We start from the raw sequence: 20,824 nt of genomic DNA on the forward strand, positions 1-20,824 counted from the left end.
CGTAAACTCCACAAAGGAGTGAAATGGTGCCCTAATCACTTCCAAAGGCGTAGACTTCAAGTAGGAATGCTTCTTATGACCTTATAAGCTTCAAATCACAAAATGGTAAAAGTACCATGAGTTTACGGCCGTAAACTCATGGGTTTACGATCGTAAACTCAATAAGAGTTGGTCCCAAAACCGTAAACTCATAAAGAGTTTACCCTTGGACCCTAAACTCAATAGCCAAGTCCTACAACCCTTAGATGCAATCCTTAGCACATATAGCACTTAAATCAAGTGTTTTTTTTCATGTCTTAGGATGTCTTAACTTGGTTAATTCGTTGTTTAATGACTAATTGGATACAAATATGTGTTATTATATGTTAACTAGGATCCTTGTGTGTGTTCAAGTCTTCACTTGACACTTAGCATCCTATAACAATCCGTTCATCCAAACCACTCACTACAGGTGAGTTCATACCCCTTAATTAACCTTTTAAATGTTTTTAAATGCTTTTATGGGGGGGGGGAATACAAGTTGAACTATTATAGTTATTATATCAATCACATGTCATTAATAACTACCAAACAAGTGGATTTCTTACTTTTCAAACTGTGTCATCAAACTGTTTTACTTCAAACTGTTTTACTTCAAACTCTTTTACAAACTCTTGTACATATCAAATACTTTTACTTAAACTCTTTTAAACTTATATTCTGTTAAATGTGTATCTATATATATATAGTTATATAAGTAGGATTGAAAGGACTTAGGACTGATAGCTCACCTTACTTCATGTTCCTTGTTTGGTTGTGGACTTAGGGTATTCAGGTTATTTGTCCGAAGGTCGTTTGAATCCTAGTTATATATTATGTATATGTATATAGGTATAAAGGTTCCTTCTTTCATTCAGTTCAATACCTTTGGGTAGCAAAGGTATACACACATGTTCATACATTCAAACAACATTACTAGTAAACTATAATAGGTATAGTTTAGGGAGATACTAATACTATTACTAGAACAGTGAAACATACAAAGAGTCAGTTCATACATGAGTCATTACTATACAGAGAGAACATACAATACCATACATAGAGAACATACATACATGTTAGACAGGGAGAGAACACACAATACAGCTAGCACATACATATACTAGAACATTACTACAGTTATTTGAGCCACGTAACGGGGCATGACATTACCTGTCATGGCCGTTTTTTATCCAGAATCTCCTTAACTGGGGAGCGTATGAGTTTGTGTATAGATCTATACTGGATTGACTATCCTACACCTTGCTGCTCGCTACAGTGGGACTTGCAAGTCTACGGGTGCCAAACGTCATTTCTTCCGACGTCTTACATCGTCGTGTTTATAGTCGGTAGCAGGGTACAGGCCGATCACATGGTACTTTAAATAACAATTGGTTTAAGGTAGTTAGTACAGCAGTAGTTACTTAATACAACACTACAGTACTATTTCATTTTCCCATTACATTCAATTTGTGATATTCACACAATAAACAGTAATGTAAAAACTATATTTTTGGTTATTGATAGTCAGATTTGGGAAAATACATACTCTTACAAGAGACACACACACAGACACTAGATGCCTTGGTAGAAGGCTACTTTTAGTAGGAAACATAGGGTTTTCTCGGGAAGTTCAAACAATTACAAACTTTTACAAACTTATACATTACAGACTTACAAACACTTTCATACAAATACAGACACTAAAATACTTATGATCTCACCAGCTTTAAAGCTGATAAACTCTTTCAAAATAACTTGTATTCTCAGGTCACCAGTAGACAGGTACCGGTGCCAGGTTTTGAGAAGATGGAGCTCGTTCCAGACTCATCTTTTATTTTGATTCATAATTTCTGGTGTCTATTAAACTTGACAGAACACACTTGTATTAAATTATATTATTAATGCAATGGATGATGTTGTTGCTTATTTAATACTTTGCATTGTTGTGATACTGTACATGACGTCCTCCACCCCCGAACGTTTCCGCCGTTCCGGTTTTGGGGTGTGACAGATTGGTATCAGAGCATTGTTTATAGTGAATCGAGTGTATCAACCCATAAAAGATATATGAACTATAAACACATCGGGATTAAAATACTCTGATAAAGAGTTTATACTTTTAAATAATAAAATATTTAACTAAGTATACATGCCTGCATTCATACTAAAATCAGTGTCACTAGGACAGAACAAAAGTATTACGATTGTTGGGCAGCACAAGTAGACTTAGAGACATATGGTCAACCTTGGGAAGATATAGCCTGATCAACTATATTATCCGAGGAGTGACTAGCATGTGCCTAAGTGTGGTTGGGAGGTTGCAACAAGTCTAAAAACTTACCAACACTACTACAATGAGAACAATAGAATAGAACATAAACTTAAAATACTATAGGAGTATTTTGTGTTACTATAATTACTTATCTGAGAACTAAAAAGGTCTTTATTAGTATGTCAATAGTTGCTGAGTGGATACGCTAAGGTTATATGTAACTAGGATGTCATAGACTTAGAATCTGTAATCTTTGCTTTACTTCCTGTTCCTTGTTTGGTTGTGGGCTTAGAGTTAGGGTCACTCATTCGAAGGTCTATCCTGTCTTGCTTACATATAACTGGTATGCACTACGCAAATGTTGAAGTAACTGATAAAGATCATCTTATAATTATCTAGTTAGTTCGTCTATTAATTATTTATTTATCCCTTTTCTCGCGTAGATATAATGGCTGGATTCCATCTTCCCGGAGATCCGTACTATCCCAACCACGGCAATGCAGGATGGCTTGGAGAAGAGCCAGAAGATGATCACCCAATCCCATTGGATGATCACGAAGCTGAAGGCTTTTCTGATGATTCTGACTCAAAGCCAGAAGTCAACAACCTACCCCCAGCTGCTCAAGACCCAAACCCCCGTCCAACATTTCAAGGACTCACGCCTTTGTGGGCCACAAACTTGAATAGATGGAGTCAGGAACAGGGTCAACCCATTCCCTATAATGGAGACAGAAGCTTCTACAACCTCACCGAGGGAGGTTCAGCTGACAGGGTCCTACCCATCATGGTTCGTAGGATTTCTCGGAACGCCGAACAAGGTCGAGCGACTATCGACCGAGTCATAGAGATTGACGCCAACTCTGGCGTTAACACAGTCCGCATTCGCAAACTAGACTCTGCTCATGAAAGGACTCAGGTCCGCAATGCAGCTCTGCAGAGGGAACTTGCTGAAACCCAAGCTGAAGTCAGAGAACTTTGAGCTCAGCAAGCAAGGTCTGAAAGGTGTATGAGGGACATAGAACGTCTTCTGTCGGAGTCAAGAACTCACTCTAGTAGTTCTCGTCGCCGATAGAGTCTCATCTACTTCTCTTTTGGATATGACCTAGTTTGTGTAAAAACTCTAGCCTAATTTCCTATCCTTGTAAATCTTAGACCTATTAGGTCTTGATTAGGTCGTAGTTCTGTCAAAATTTTCCCATCTTGGTTGATGTAAGGCCTACTTCTAGGTCATTTTTCCTGAACTCATTACATCTGTAATTCCAGTATTATTGACAGATATCTAATCTCATGGAAATTATTATCCAAATGCTATCATCTATTAGTTCTAGATCTACATTCAATCGTGCTATTCAATTGTGCTGTTGGGCTATGGAGAATTAGTCCATGAGTCATTTTCATCAATTTTCCTATTAAATTCTTATCAATATCTTCGTCTTTGTAAACTTATAGTTGAAAGATGCCTCCACGTCGATCGATGAGACGCGATCCTCCGATAACTGCAACACCCCCTGCTCCTCAAATCGATACGGCAGCTCTAAATGATGTTGTAGCTGCGGCTGTGGCTACAGCCATGGCTCAATATCATTCATCTGGTTCCACTGGAGGAGGAACCCCTGTTCAATCTACTCTTGGTGAAACTCCTGTGCGCTTGAGAGAGTGCTCCTATAAGGACTTCACTAACTGTAAGCCCACGTCCTTTAGAGGGACTGGCGGAGTCATTGCCCTCTCGCAATGGTTCGAGAAGACCGAATCGGTTTTCGAAATCTGCTCCTGTCCAGAAGGGAGCAAGGTCAAGTTCGGCGCTTGCACCTTTGAAGACAAAGCCCTGACATGATGGAATAGCCATGTCAAGTCACTATCCCTAATAGTGGCAAATGCTATGGGCTGGGAAGCTCTGAAAGAGCTAATGATCAAAGAGTACTGCCCGAGGGGCGAGATCCAAAAACTAGAGGAAGAACTGTGGAGCCTAACCATGAAGGGCTCCGACATAGTCTCCTACACCGCCAGGTTCTGTGAACTGGTGGCCCTCTGCCCCAACATGGTTCATACAGAGGGGAAGAAGATAGAGAGATTTATATGGGGGCTGGTGCCTCCATTCCAGGGAAATGTTTTGGCTTCAAACCCCACTACATTCGATAGTGCCAAGCGATTGGCACAGCGGCTTATAGATCATGGGGTTCGTACCCCGGCCGCAACAACAACCCTGGCATCTCAGAACCTTCCAAAACCGCTGATTCCAAGCGGAAGTTCTGGGATGACAAAAAAAAGAAGAAGGCTGCCAAAACGCAGCAGATCGTGGCAGTTCATGCTGCGATAGCACCTGCCACTGCTGCTGCTCCGGTAAAGCAATACACTGGAAGTTTGCCTAGGTGCAACCAGTGCAACTTCCACCACATTGGAGCCTTCCGGGAAATGCAGTGTTCGAACTGCAACAGGAAGGGGCACACCGTCCGTTTCTGCAAAGCTCCGGCGAGGCCACTCAACCAAGTCCCCGACGCAGGAGTGGGCCAAGCTTGCTACGGTTGTGGCGAGGTGGGCCACTACAAGAGGGACTGCCCAAAGGCAGGGAATGCCGGTAGGGTGGGAAGAGTTCTGGCCATAGGCCACGAGGAAGTGGTTGCCGACCCCACAGTGGTCACGGGTACGTTTCTCCTCGATAACTCTTATGCATGCATTCTGTTTGATAATGGAGCGGAGAGGAGCTTTGTGAACCAAAAATTTGCTCATTTACTTAAGTAAAAATCACGAGCACTTAAAGAACCGTTCACTGTAGAAATGGCTAATGAAAAGACGGAGAGCACTAGCAGTATATACATAGGGTGTACCCTAACACTAGATAACCATTCATTTTCGATCGACCTCATGCCGGTCTCAATTAAAAGTTTCGATGTCATTATCGGCATGGATTGGTTGAGTCCTCATCGTGCCGACATCATGTGTTACGAAAAGGCTGTACGCCTTAATCTGTCGTCTGGCGAAACTCTAGTAGTATATGGCGACAAACCCGGCACAAACCTTCGTATCATCTCGAGCATTCAAGCTCAGAAATTCTTGCGAATGGAATGTCGCGCATTCGTTGCTCATGTGGTCGATGTGAGCCAAGAAACGAAAGACATTCAGAACAGTCCAGTAGTACGCGACTTTCCCGACATCTTTCCAGAAGAACTCCCAGGATTACCTCCGCAACATCAAGTCGAGTTCAGAATCGACTTAGTTCTAGGGGCTACCCCCGTAGCCAAATCGCCCTATCGTCTAGCACCTGCAGAGATGCAAGAACTGTCCTGTCAACTTAACGAACTGCTCAGCAAGGGCTTTATAAGACCAAGCTTCTCACCCTGGGGAGCTCCAATCTTGTTTGTTAAGAAGAAAGACGGATCGTTTCGTATGTGCATCGACTATAGGGAGCTCAACAAACTGACCGTCAAAAATCGTTATCCTTTGCCTCGTATTGACGATTTATTTGACTAACTTCAAGGGGCGAACTTCTTTTCAAAAATCGACTTAAGGTCCGGATATCACCAACTACGAGTGCTAGGGGAGGATGTTCCGAAGACAGCCTTCCGGACTCGTTATGGGCACTACGAATTCGTAGTGATGCCGTTCGGATTAACTAACGCGCCCGCAGTATTCATGGATTGAATGAATAGGGTGTGTCGTCCTTACTTGTATCAGTTAGTCATCGTCTTCATCGATGACATACTTATCTACTCTCGTAGTAAGGAGAAACATAGTCAACATCTGCGACTAGTCTTAGAAACATTACGTTCGGAGAAGCTCTATGCGAAGTTCTCGAAATGCGAATTTTGGATCCGAAGAGTCGAATTCTTAGGGCACGTGGTTAGCGAAGAGGGAATACACGTGGACCCTTCCAAAATCAAAGCCATTGAGAGCTGGTCAGCTCCAAAGACGCCTATAGAAATTCGTCAATTTCTAGGCCTCGCTGGCTACTATTGCAGGTTCATTCAAAACTTCTCCCGAATTGCGAAACCTCTTACAACACTGACCCAGAAGGGCGTGGCCTTTGACTGGGAAGAGAAGCAGGAAAGAGCGTTCGAAACGCTCAAGCGAGCCTTGTGCACCGCACCAATACTATCCCTCCCCGAAGGGATAGAAGACTTCGTTGTCTATTGCGATGCGTCAAATCAAGGGCTCGGCTGTGTTCTCATGCAACGAGGTAAGGTCATCGCCTATGCCTCGAGACAGCTAAAGACACACGAGGTCAACTACACCACACACGATCTTGAGGTAGGAGCAGTTGTGTTTGCTCTGAAGATCTGGAGACACTACCTGTACGGTACAAAAAGCACTATCTTTACAGACCACAAAAGCCTACAACATATATTCGACCAGAAGGAGCTCAACATGAGACAACGACGGTGGGTCGAGCTACTCAGTGATTACGAATGCGAAATTCGTTATCATCCGGGTAAAGCCAACGTAGTAGCTGACGCCCTAAGTCGAAAAGAATATTCTGGTCGTAGAGTCAAATCTTTGACAATGACTATCCATTCAAACTTGTCCATGCAAATTAAGGAGGCCCAGCTCGACGCTTTGAAACCTGAAAACGTGGCGGGTGAATCCCTGAGAGGGATGGATAAGAACTTGGAAGTCAAGGGTGGCGAAGCTTATTATCTCATGGATCGGATCTGGACCTCGAAACACGGTGGTTTTAGAGACTTGGTCATGAACGAGGCGCACAACACTCGTTATTCCGTCCACCCAGGTTCAGATAAGATGTATCTAGATCTTAAAAAGCTATACTGGTGGCCTAACATGAAAGCAGAGATTGCTACCTTTGTGAGTAAATGCCTTACTTGCGCTAAGGTCAAGGTCAAATACCAGAAACCCTCCGGTCTACTACAACAGCCGAAGATACCGGAATAGAAGTCGGAGCGGATCACTATGCACTTCATAACCAAGTTGCCCAAGACAATGGGTGGACTTGATACCATATGGGTCATCGTCGACAGATTGACCAAGTCCGCACACTTCCTGCCTATCAAAGAAACAAACAAGATGGAGAAGCTTACAAGAACTTACATACGGGAGATTGTACGACTGCACGGTTTTCCCATATCCATTATCTCGGACAGAGATAGTAGGTTCACTTCGAGGTTCTGGCAGTCGCTACAAAGTTCCCTAGGAACTAGGCTGGACATGAGTACAGCCTACCATCCACAGACCGACGGAAAAAGTGAGAGGACTATCCAAACCTTGGAAGATATGTTGCGAGCCTGTGTGATCGACTTTGGAAAAGCATGGGATACTCATTTACCCCTTGACGAATTTTCCTATAACAACAGTTATCACACGAGCATAAAGGCTGCTCCATTTGAGGCCCTCTATGGCCGAAAGTGCATATCCCCTCTGTGCTGGGCTGAGGTGGGTGATACCCAGTTAGCTAAAGGACAAGTTCCTGAAAGCACTCTCACAGGTCCGGAGATCATTCGGGAAACGACAAAGAAGATCGTTTAGATTCGTGAACGATTGAAAGCCTCTAGAGACCGACAGAAAAGCTACGCTGATAAACGAAGGAAACCGTTGGAATTCCAGGTGGGCGACCGTGTTCTATTGAAGGTCTCACCCTGGAAGGGCTTGATACGCTTCAGAAAGCGTGGAAAGCTAAATCCAAGGTACATAGGGCCTTTCGAGATTCTTGCCAAAATCGGTCCTGTAGCTTACAAACTTAACTTACCACGCGAACTCAGTAACGTACATTCTACTTTCCACGTCTCGAACTTGAAGAAGTGTCTGTCCGACGAGACTCTTGTAATCCCACTCGACGAGATCGAGATCAACGAGAGCCTCAACTTCGTGGAAGAACCTGTAGAGATAATGGACCGGGAGGTCAAGCAAACGAAACAAATCTGTATCCCGATAGTGAAGGTTCGCTGGAACGCCAAGCGAGGACCTGAATTCACTTGGGAGCGAGAGGGTCAGATGAAACTGAAATATCCTCGTCTTTTTACTTAGTTATTTGTAACTACTTATTTGCTTAAAGTCTAATTTCGGGACGAAATTCCTTCTAACGGGGGGATGATGTGACAACCCGAAATTTCTATTATGTACAACCATTAACTTCAATAGAAGTCAGAACAGTTTCTACTAACTTTTGAGTTATGTAGAGTCAGTTTGAGTGTTCTAAAGCCTAGTACTTCAGGAGATAACAGGAGAGAGGATGCCCTAGGGTTTATTGTGCAACAATAAAGTTCCAAAACTCCAAGAGTTTGGAGTTTACGGCCTAAACAAGGTGTTTACGGCTGTAAACCCCAAGGGTATAAATATGGCACTTAGCCATTTTATTCACTTTTTCACATTTCAAGATCTAGAACTCAAATCCTCTCAAGTATCATCCGACTTTTCCTTCTTGATCTTCAACTTTGTAAGTGTTTCTTGCTCTAATAAGTTGATATCTTACTTAATCTAGTGATCTTACGTGATTCCATCCGTGAAATCATTCCATTTGTGTAGATCTTCAAGTGTTCTTAGTTTCACCAAGAACACCAAGAACACACACTAGTGTTCTTGGACTTTTAACACCCTTTCAAGCTTCTACATAGTAAGTACTCTTACCTTGGCTTATTATAAGGCTTGCTACACTTCTTAATCATCTAGAAAACACAAGGAAACACAATATCAAAGGTGTTTACGGTCCAAGATGTTCTTGGACCGTAAACCCTAATGAAGGGGCCAAAGTGTGCCCTAGTCCGTTACCAAGACTTGGATACTAGTCTAGATCATATCCTTAAAATGCTTAGGACCTTAAACATCAAAAAGACCATAAACCATTTGGGTTTACGGCCGTAAACCCAAGGAGAAATGGTCCATGGACCGTAAACTCCACAAAGGAGTGAAATGGTGCCCTAATCACTTCCAAAGGCTTAGACTTCAAGTTGGAATGCTTCTTATGACCTTATAAGCTTCAAATCACAAAATGGTAAAAGTGCCATGAGTTTACGGTCGTAAACTCATGCGTTTACGACTGTAAACTCAATAAGAGTTGGTCCCAAAACCGTAAACTCATAAAGAGTTTACCCTTGGACCCCAAACTCAATAGCCAAGTCCTACAACCCTTAGATGCAATCCTTAGCACATATAACACTTAAATCAAGTGTTTTTTCTCATGTCTTAGGATGTCTTAACTTGGTTAATTAGTTGTTTAATGACTAATTGGATACAAATATGTGTTATTATATGTTAACTAGGATCCTTGTGTGTGTTCAAGTCTTCACTTGACACTTAGCATCCTATAAAAATCCGTTCATCCAAACCACTCACTACAGGTGAGTTCATACCCCTTAATTAACCTTTTAAATGTTTTTAAATGCTTTTATGGGGGGTGGGGGGGAATACAAGTTGAACTATTATAGTTATTATATCAATCACATGTCATTAATAACTACCAAACAAGTGGATTTCTTACTTTTCAAATTGTGTCATCAAACTGTTTTACTTCAAACTGTTTTACAAACTCTTTTACATATCAAATACTTTTACTTAAAATCTTTTAAACTTATATTCTGTTAAATGTGTATCTATATAGATATAGTTATATAAGTAGGATTGAAAGGACTTAGGACTGATAGCTCACCTTACTTCATGTTCCTTGTTTGGTTGTGGACTTAGGGTATTCAGGTTATTTGTCCGAAGGTCGTTTGAATCCTAGTTATATATTATGTATATGTATATAGGTATAAAGGTTCCTTCTTTCGTTCAGTTCAATACCTTTGGGTAGCAAAGGTATACACACTTGTTCATACATTCAAACAACATTACTAGTAAACTATAATAGGTATAGTTTAGGGAGATACTAATACTATTACTAGAACAGTGAAACATACAAAGAGTCAGTTAATACATGAGTCATTACTATACAGAGAGAACATACAATACCATACAGAGAGAACATACATACATGCTAGACAAGGAGAGAACACACAATGCAGCTAGCACATACATATACTAGAACATTACTACAGTTATGTGAGCCACGTAACGGGGCATGGCATTACCTGTCATGGCCGTTTTGTATCCAAAATCTCCTTAAGTGGGGAGCGTATGAGTTTGTGTATAGATCTATACTGGATTGACTATCCTACACCTTGCTGCTCGCTACAGTGGGACTTGCAAGTCTACGGGTGCCAAACGTCATTTCTTCCGACGTCTTACATCGTCGTGTTTATAGTCGGTAGCAGGGTACAGGCCGATCACATGGTACTTTAAATAAAAATTGGTTTAAGGTAGTTAGTACAGCAGTAGTTACTTAATACAACACTACAATACTATTTCATTTTTCCATTACATTCAATTTGTGATATTCACACAATAAACAGTAATGTAAAAACTATATTTTTGGTTAATGATAGTCAGATTTGGGAAAATACATACTCTTACAAGAGACACACACACAGACACTAGATGCCTTGGTAGAAGGCTACTTTTAGTAGGAAACATAGGGTTTTCTAGGGGAGTTCAAACAATTACAAACTTTTACAAACTTATACATTATAGACTTACAAACACTTTCATACAAATACAGACACTAAAATACTTATGATCTCACCAACTTTAAAGCTGATAAACTCTTTCAAAATAACTTGTATCCTCAGGTCACCAGTAGACAGGTACCGGTGCCAGGTTTTGAGAAGATGGAGCTTGTTCCAGACTCATCTTTTATTTTGATTCATAATTTCTGGTGTCTATTAAACTTGACAGAACACACTTGTATTAAATTATATTATTAATGCAATGGATGATGTTGTTGCTTATTTACTACTTTGCATTGTTGTGATACTGTACATGACGTCCTCCACCCCCGAACGTTTCCGCCGTTCCGGTTTTGGGGTGTGACACGTGTGTGGTTAACCGACACACTAAGTTGGGTTTGGCATTGGTAGCGAAGGGTGACTCGATGTTTGTCATAGATCGATGGAGCGTGTGTGGTTAACCGGCATGTCGATTAGGTGACTGTAACATTGAGGGCATCACGTACATTCGCATGGTTATTCACACCTTATTTGTGATCCTCGGCATCCCAGTCACAAATAAAGGGCATAATCGAGATTAAACATGACATTGAAAAGTTTAATGAATCTCAAAGGATCTAGGAGTTTCAATTCATTTAAAACTTAACCTTCTTTTCGTTTTCCATGGTGGAAGTTGGTAAATCGTCATTTACCTACCTTCAAATGTTCTGCAAGTTGGATTACGGCATCCCTCTTCCAATTTGTAGGATATTGTGTTGGGTCCTAGCCTTAATATCTCATTTGGGTGTTTTATTAAGGACTCAATCAACTAAACTTGAATTTTCTCCCGTTTCATAGATGTCAAAGTCTGACAACTATGGTCTTCCTAAATCCGTTGGAAAAAGTTTTCCACATGAAGATGATGTTCCACGATTTCCATTTCCACAATATGTAGGTACATGCCAAAGAGTTCCAAAGAATATGTTAATTTTGGACTAAGCATTTTAAAAACCCAATTATTTCATCATTCTATTCTTTTTTCTCAAGGAAATTGCAAAAATATTAGGAAACTAAACCTCAACTGAACAACTTCCAGCAATAACAATCATGTTTTAGATTCCTACAGTGACAATACACGGTTGAAGTTCTAAATCTTGCAGTTTTAAATCTCATCATCTTCATTCAATATAGTATGGTACATGGCTATTTTTTCATTTAGTTATCTCCTTGGTTATATAATTTTGAATTATTGAATTTAATTATGTTAATGTGCAGATGGTTTTAATGGCTCTAATAAACATCTATTATTTTTGAAGTGTTTAGGTTAACGTACTATTCACCTTCGAATGTACATCAATGTGGTTATTATTTTTTTTATTCAAACATAAGCTGCAAAATTTGTTACTTTTTAACTCTTTATAATTTATTAATTGTTCATAGAATAAACAAAACTTATTATGAATTACACCGATTTGATAAAATAAACTAAAGAGACGTTTTTGTTTGATCCCGGACCATCTTTGGTTCCCGATCTACTCCGTCTATAACCCCCCCACCCCCCACACACACACACCTTCACTAAGTGTTTTTTGGAACATGTTTATGAAAGGAAAGTATTCGCTCCTTACACTTATCACATATATTGCCTAATTGAGTGTTCTTTGATATATGACAACTTTCTAAAAAGAATCTATTTGCCAAAAACAATTTATTACCTTATTTGTTGTGATTTTTTAGAACAACATGATGCTATAGAAGCATATGGCCTATCCATAAGGGTGCAAGGACCACATATACAAGGCACCTCCCTATAAGTGTTTTTTTTCATTATATTGACTGTTGAAAGGGTATTTATGTCATTGACATTGGTTGTTATGTGATTGGTAGTTGTTCTGGAAAACTGTCTTAACATCGAACAAAAGAAAATGATGATTAGGATATGCTAAAGTACTTGACTTTGATCATAATGACCATGAATCAGTTAAAGTGGCCATGAAAGATTTGTGTATGCAAAGGTAATCGTATGAATTTAATTTTATCTTTAGATGGTTTGGGCAATCCAGGAACTAAGGTGGTTAAATGTAAGAAATAACTTTGTATTTTCATTCTTTTAATTACAAACATTGTAATAGGTAGAAATGAAAGCATGGTGCTATTTTGAGAATATAAAAACTATGTTGCTATTTCGAGCATTTAAAAATTTTAAAAACAAATTTCTATATGTGTAATAGGTGGCACAATGAAAGTACGTTGCTATATCGAGCATTTAAAAATAGCATTGTACTTTCAGTTATATGTGTATTATAGTATCTTCCTTTCACTTCTTTTCATTAAAACATTGTAATTGGAAGAAATGAAAGCATATTTCTATTTCGAGCACTGCTATAATTAAGTAGATATTTTGAAAAACAATGTTATAATAGGAAAATATGAAGTCTGATGCCTAGCTTAAATGCAACAAATAGAATGTTGTAATAGAAATTAATGAAATTAGGATACTATAATACACAAATAAATCAAAATGCATTGCTATATATGTCATTTAGGCTATATATATATATATATATATATATATATATATATATATATATATATATATATATATATATATATATATATGATATTAACTTAATTCTGATAATAAATTTTGACCAGGTGTATAACAATGGTACATGGGAAATCGGAGCTGTCTATGGGGATTCTGTTTTTTCTCCACCAATCCATGATTCACAGCCGATAGGCCCACTATCATCGGTCATCAGAGTTTTATTTCATTTCACTTTGTGAATCGTGGTTTCCACGATTTTATACATTATTTTACTTTGTAAACCGTGGTTTCCACAGGTTATAAGGTGATATAATTTCCACAGGTCATGCCACTTGTCAACCTATTTATTCTTTATTTAAAATTTCTCACTCTAATTACATTAAATTAATAACATTAGATTAAAAATTAAAATAAAATTAATACACATTATAAGGTGATATAATTTCACGTATTTATTTAAATCAGCAACAATAATTTTAAGTTTTTACTATAAAAATTTAATTAATTTTGTAATTGTGTTCCTACGGGTTATAAACTAGTTTTATTATAATATATTGTTGGGTCCCACCCTTACTCTTTATCTCTTCACCCTTAAAATGTTTTTAGCCCTAAAGATCGGATTCATCATCTCCTTTAAGTGTTTCAAACGATACCTCCCTCTGCCTCAACTCCTCCCATCGCTGAGAATTGATTTTAACCCATAAACATCCCAACATTATGAACCCAGAGCACCATCATTAAAACCAAGCTTCCACATCGCCATTCTCTCTCCACATTTGTCACCGAAAATGCGAACCAGGAAATCTTCGTCAACGGAAAATGCGAACCTGGAAAAATTAGAACCGCCCCTCATTCTTTCTTCTCAATCTTCATCAGTTCCATCTCTTCTTAAACAAGATTAATCGAAACAAGAAGCCTGCAACTACACAATTTTCTCTCTTCTCTGTTGTCGGAGGTATCGTCGAACGTGGTTGCTGATAGTGACCAATGGTTGGTAGTGAACACCATCACCGGAAGCCTACAACCCTAAATCATAAGAAACCTTCAACTCTAGTTTCATTCTCCACCTCCTCATGTCACCCACTAAAAAGCTCAACCATCCTCTTACCCCTGTTATGCCCCGATCTGAAGCCACTGGACACCGCCTCTAGATCGTATTCTCTCACCACCAAAAGTTGAACCAATTTTGGCTAAACCAATAGATTCTAATTCCCGATTTGGCTTCTCTGCCATTGAATATGGTTTCGTTCATATGTTTTAGGATCTTAAACCTTCGATCAAGGTTTCTTTTTAAATTTCATTCTGGTTTTGGTTTGGTTCCTTTTGATTTTTTTATTCTAATCTAATTTAGAGGTGGTGGGTAGTAGTTGTCGGAGCTAGAGAGAGGTGGCAACGTTGGTGGTGTTTGACGGAAGAGGTGATGGAGATGGTGTTAGTGGGAGAGAAGGGTGACGAGTAACGGGACCTAACTGTTATTAAATACATATTATTAACTTTTTAAAATTATTAAATATAATTAAAAATATAAAAAATCTTATAAGGGTAGTATAATCATTTCATATGTCAGGGACGAACCACTTAACAAAACGAAACGATAGGGATGGTCCGAATGGAAAAAAAACGTTAGGGACCAAACACGAAATTTTGGTAAACCACAGGGACGATTTCAGTAATTTTCTATCTCTCTCTCTCTTTTTCTCTCTCTCTCTCTCTTATATATATATATATATATATATATATATATATATATATATATATATATATATATATATATATCCTCCCTCTTATTTGTTATCAAGGTTTTCACATTTTCTCTCATCTAAAAACCTTAAAATGCAAGTGGATAAAATTGTCTCTTTCTTCATGAAGGTCTCAACACTTCACTCTTTTTCTCTATGCTAAACCCACCTTGATCTTTGTTGTCACAAGGCTTTGCCATGAAAGAAACGGGATATCGATTTTTTTGGAATGATCTGATTCGATTTTATACCTTGTAGTTTTTTTTAATGATTTGTTGGTTTTGTTTAACAGACTCAAGTCGAAAAACGCACCTGGTAAAAAACCATGAATATGGATTCGGTTTTGGTATGCTTAAAAATATGTAGAATTAACAGAGATTTGTTTTAAATGTAACATTCTCAAACAAAATTCTCTTTGATTTCATCTTTAATGGTTTTTATGGAACTTTTTATGGATGTTTAGTCAAGGAGAACATCTAAACAATTTGAGATGTTTTATTTCATAAGTAAACACTCATTTATATATCTTCTCGAAGATTTATCTAAAGCTATTTCCTTATGGATTTTATAGGTTACAAAAATCTTATTTTTTCGTGAAAACTTAAGCCCTAAGTTCACATGCAACCTAAAGTATCTATGTTCTCACTATGATTTGCAACTAACAATTGAATATCAAAAATCCTAAAAGTAAATTGCTATTTTCAATATTAATAAAAGGGTTATTAGGAAATACATACTGTGACGACCGTCAATTTCCGGTCAAGTCAAAGTCAAATAAAGTCAACAAGTCAAACCGGTCAACTCAATTAACCCTTGTATATTAGGGTTTACATCGTGCTTACTATTGTACAACACACCATCGTAATGCAAGTACCACTTTGAGTCTTCCTATGTTCAGAAAATCTAAACCCTAATCAGGGTAACTGATGGAACAACTCAATAAAACATTAATACATACCCTTAGGGGGCGTATGACGCTCATAACAAGGCAAAACGGGGTTTACAAACCTTGCATTTCGAAGCTAAACACTCGCAAAGATCACAAACAAAGTCTCTCTCAATCTCTCTCGCTCTATCTCTCTCTATTTGAAATCTCTCCCAAATCTCTCTCATAACCTCCCTCAACTTTTCATAATCACTCGGGGCATCCCGACCCTTAAATTAGTCAAAAATTGCGCAAAACGGGAAGTTTATTGGTAAAACAACCCTACAGGACCGAAACCCTAATGGAACCGAACCTCTTAGAAGCGAAACCCTAAGAAGCGAAACCCTAAGAGACGAAACCCTAAGAACCGAAGCTAGCTGCAAGAACCGAACCTCTAGGACCGAACTACTTAAGACCGAAACTACTTATGGGACCGAAGTCGCCCTTCGGTTCGGATCAGGTTTCTCGGACTGAAGCTCCGCCTACCTTCGCCTTCGCTTTTCTTCCGTGTTCGCCTGCGATGCTGCTCGGACCGAACCCTCCTCTCGGTTCTCATCAAACAACCGAACATCCCTTCGGTTCTAAGCATCCAAGGACCGAACCTTCGGCCATGAACTCAGATTTTCGCAGATTTTGCCTTCTTTTCCCGGTTTTCGACCCCGACTTCGTTTTAAGCTCGTTTTTCGTGATTTTAACGCGAGATTTCACCCAAACTCGTATTTTGGCATAAGAGACCCTATATATATTCATAATTTAAACACATATTAAGGGAAATCTTTGTCTAAGAATAATATCTAGTGGGTTAGATTTTGAGGTGGAGTGTTGACTTTGCCATAAAGTTATGACACAAGCTATCCTCCATACCCACTTTATGGCCACCCTCAGTCACTATTCATCCCTACCTAGTCCACTATTTGTCCTTTCACCCTCTTTCTCCAGCAAAGGATCTTGATCAAAGGCTGAAGATCTTCATCTCTCCTCCCACATTACTCATTTTTCCACCAAAAGGCAAACCCATTTCTCTCTCTCACTTTTTCTCTCTAAACTCGAAATTGAAGGCTGTTCTTGAGCATTCTCCTCCAATTTTGGTAAGTAACTTCATCCTACACTTGATTATCTTACATCTTTTCACTCAAATCATGGATTCCTTACACAAATATCATCATATTTGTTTATAGAATCTTCGAATCTTCAAGCATCTCCCAAGTGTTCTTGACTTGGAAACTCCTTTTCTTCATCATCCATCTACTGAAATCAGTCAAGGTGAGTTCATACCCCCTACATTTTCATGTTTTATTCAAGTTTTATGGGGGGGGGGATACAAGTTAAAATACCAAAAACATAACTAAACTCAAACATCAGCTTTCAACAGGAAAGTTTAGTTTCATTCACAGACTGTTTTGACCATCTTAAACTTAATATCTTTCAAAACTGTTTAATATGCAAATAGTTCAGGTTCATACCTTTAAAATGACTACTTGCACATCTCCATACGATTTTTATACAATTTATGGTGATTTTTACAAAACTGCCTATCATTTCAGAAACGAATTCGGACCAGTCTGTGAATACGAACATTTTCTCACAAGTTAGAGACTTCTAAAAATCATAATAAAAATTATGAATAAACTAGACAAATTTTCTACACTCTCAGAGTTTATGTATTCAGTTTTTGACTTCGTATAATTTTTCTATGATGTTTTTAAAACAGTGCAGAAAGGTTAAAAACCAGTTACATAGCTTACAATAGTAACAACACTTTGTAGTATGTTGAGCAAAGTGCATAACAATAAGTTTCTAAATGTTGGATGTATTTCTTGTTAGTTTATCATTATAAACAGAAATTAGTCATTCATGATAAGGATTTTCATTCATTCCGAACACATACAATAAACTACAATAAGTATAGTTTATGGATTTTACAATATAAGCATACTACATGAAAAAGGTTTTACTCTCAATACAAACGGGTTTTTCATATACTACATGATAAACTATAATAGTAATAGTTTATGGATTTCACATCACGAATTTATTACATAAAGGGTGATTTCATTTCCACCATGGAAAAGGTATTATATTCAAACTATATGTAAACTAGTTAACGTAAATTGTGAGACACGTCTTCATTGTACTCTTTGAGTACTGGTTAAAAATTCCTTAATTAGTTATAACCAGAGTCTCTTGTAGGGAGAGCGTGATAATTGTGTATAGATCTATATTGGGGTTGACAACCCACACCCATGCTGCTAAGACAGTCCGATCAGGGGTGACAAATGTCATTTGGATTCCGACGTCTGAAGAACGTCGCAGCAGGCATCTCTGTTATAGTATGGTTATAACGACTCACATAGGGAGTTAACAACATTTCAAGTTTACGGGGAAAATTCTACTTTAAAAAGGGGTTTTATCTATTTAAAACTATAAACACATTATAAGTACAAAATACGCACATACTCTCGGTCTTGGGATTTAAGACTACATGACTTTTATAAGGAAAATATTGGATTTTGTTGGACACTCATTACAATTTCAAACACGTTATACGTACAAAATATGCACATACTCTCGGTCTTGGGATTTAAGACTACATGACTTTTTATAAGGAAAATAAAGGATTTTTCTTGAAGTATACATTACAAAGTACCAGGTTTACCTAAAATGGCTTTTATGATATTAAAACTACGTTTCGTCTAGAATTGTTAGTCTTCGGCTATAATTGCTAAGTGTACATGTTAGAGTTATATATGAATTTTGTCGCAATCGACTTAGAATCGGTGGGCCCGCCTTACTTCCTGTTCCTTGTTTGGTTGTGGACCTAGGGCAGACCCATTATATTCGACGGTTTATTTAACTTAAATTTTATATAACTTATATACACTGGGTGATTATAGAAGGAATCTACGGGTCTTTTTAGGGTACGTTATTGCATAACATAGGAGCTTTCATTTCACACTTAATAAAGAAAATATTGAATTTCCTGGAATCATACTCTGTTGCTTTTACAAGGAAAATGGCTTCTTTCTCAAATAAAACTCTTATGAACTCACAACTTAATTGTTGACACTTTTTCGAAATTACTTGTATTCTCAGGAAATCAGTGAAACAGGAAATCAACAGCTTTTGAGGATGGGACGTTAAATCGTCAAACAGTTCATTTTGTCATCATAATGTAATTGATTTTAAAACATGTAAACACATACTATGGTGTAACTTCTTCAATTATATTTATGATAGTTGTATTTACTTTGAGCACTATTATACTCATTGTTGTGATACTATACATGAAGTCCTCCACCCTCGGACGTTTCCTCCATCCCTGGTTTGGGGGTGTGACACATACCTTTTGTTTATTATAGCAAATAAACAAAATCCTTCTTGATTGGTCTTCCGAAAGAAAGCACTAGAAATGTCGTGCCTCCAATGGCTCACACCTAAACCCTAACAACTTGGAGGCTTAAGAGGAGAGAGGAGAGGGAAGGAATTTTTTATATTTTCTCTTTTGAATGAAGTGAATCCCGAAAATCAAACCCAAGGGGGTTTATATAGGTGATAGGTAGGCTATATATAGATAATGCAGATTCCTTTTAGATAACCCTAATCCTTTTGCTTTCTCCCTAAGGCATCCAAGCTTCCTTAAAGCCCAAGAAAAGCTCTAGAAAACCTCTAGAAACCGTCCCCCTTATGGGAGGTTCTAGTTGGTCAATGTTCAACTTTTGAACATTGTCACCTTTAGTCCTTCTACTTTTAATTAATCCAATTAGTTCTAAAATTAATTTCAATTAAAATCTGATTAATTTTTAATTAAATAATACTATTTCTAATTAATATATTATTCTCATAATATATTAATAAATCATTTATTTTGATTTTTAATTAATTTGTTAATCATATAATAAATTAAATAATCGGTTTCTCACTCCAAAAAGCATTCCAGTCAATTACTAGGTTTGAGGGCAACTCGAAAGGACTTTGCTAATAATTCAAGATTATACTAATTTAGTTATTGGATGACACACCTAGTCCAACAGTCTCCCACTTGGATAAGTCTAAAACTAAATTACATGTATAACTTCTAAATTAAACAGCAAAAGGTGCTTTCCAAAGCAATTGCCGAACTCTGATCCGATCAGATATTTGTCCTTAGATAAGTGATCAAATATTCCTCCGTTTTACAATATATCATATGGATATGAGACATGGATTAGAATCAATCTCATTGTCCAAAATTCTATTTCCCGATTTCCTGATTTGTGATAACGTCATAAGACTTCTAATTGAACACATCAATTTTGTCATGGCTGGGCCCAACACTATAAGTCAACACCAAATCACCGAGGGGCCCAAAGATATCGGTTTTCCCGTCAGGGATAAGGAACGAATAAACTTTGACTTATATTCTTGTATCTTTTACTCCCCAAATCGCACATGACACTACGTTTTATAACATCAAGTTACTGATGTGTTTTCACAATACCAATGTACAACCGACATGTAAATTACAACTCATATATCTATATTTTAAGAATATAAGATATTATCGTCTCAGAATTACTCGTGATATAATTCATGAAGTAATTCTCTGAGCATGGGATTATCCAATACTCAAATCTCCATTTTCTAAGTACTCGTGAACGTTGTAGCAACACAATTGCTATGTCTAAACTCCTTAGACAGTCTAAAATCCAATTCATGAAAATATCCATTCACTACTTACTTACTAAAGTATGAGCGACTGTGGAATTTCGAATAATCAAATTATTCAGGAAGTAAAACATGCAAAATGAAACATAAGAATAAATAATTCAAAAATGCAATAAAAAACTCATAAATAATCTCTATTATTCAATCAAC

General features: G+C 37.8%; 1 long non-coding RNA gene across 1 annotated transcript; it reads left to right on the top strand.

Annotated features, from left to right (window-relative positions):
• Nucleotides 1–15,667: 15,667 nt before the first annotated feature.
• Nucleotides 15,668–19,174, top strand: LOC145117327 (uncharacterized). Its single transcript, XR_013712604.1, has 3 exons — nt 15,668–17,058; nt 17,149–17,233; nt 19,064–19,174. It is a non-coding gene; the product is annotated as an uncharacterized LOC145117327 (long non-coding RNA).
• The last annotated feature ends 1,650 nt before the right edge of the window (nt 19,175–20,824 follow it).

This window comes from Lactuca virosa, chromosome 5 (assembly GCF_052849685.1).
Source record: "Lactuca virosa cultivar CGN04683 chromosome 5, Lactuca_virosa_CGN04683_v6, whole genome shotgun sequence".
Lineage (NCBI taxonomy): Eukaryota > Viridiplantae > Streptophyta > Magnoliopsida > Asterales > Asteraceae > Lactuca > Lactuca virosa.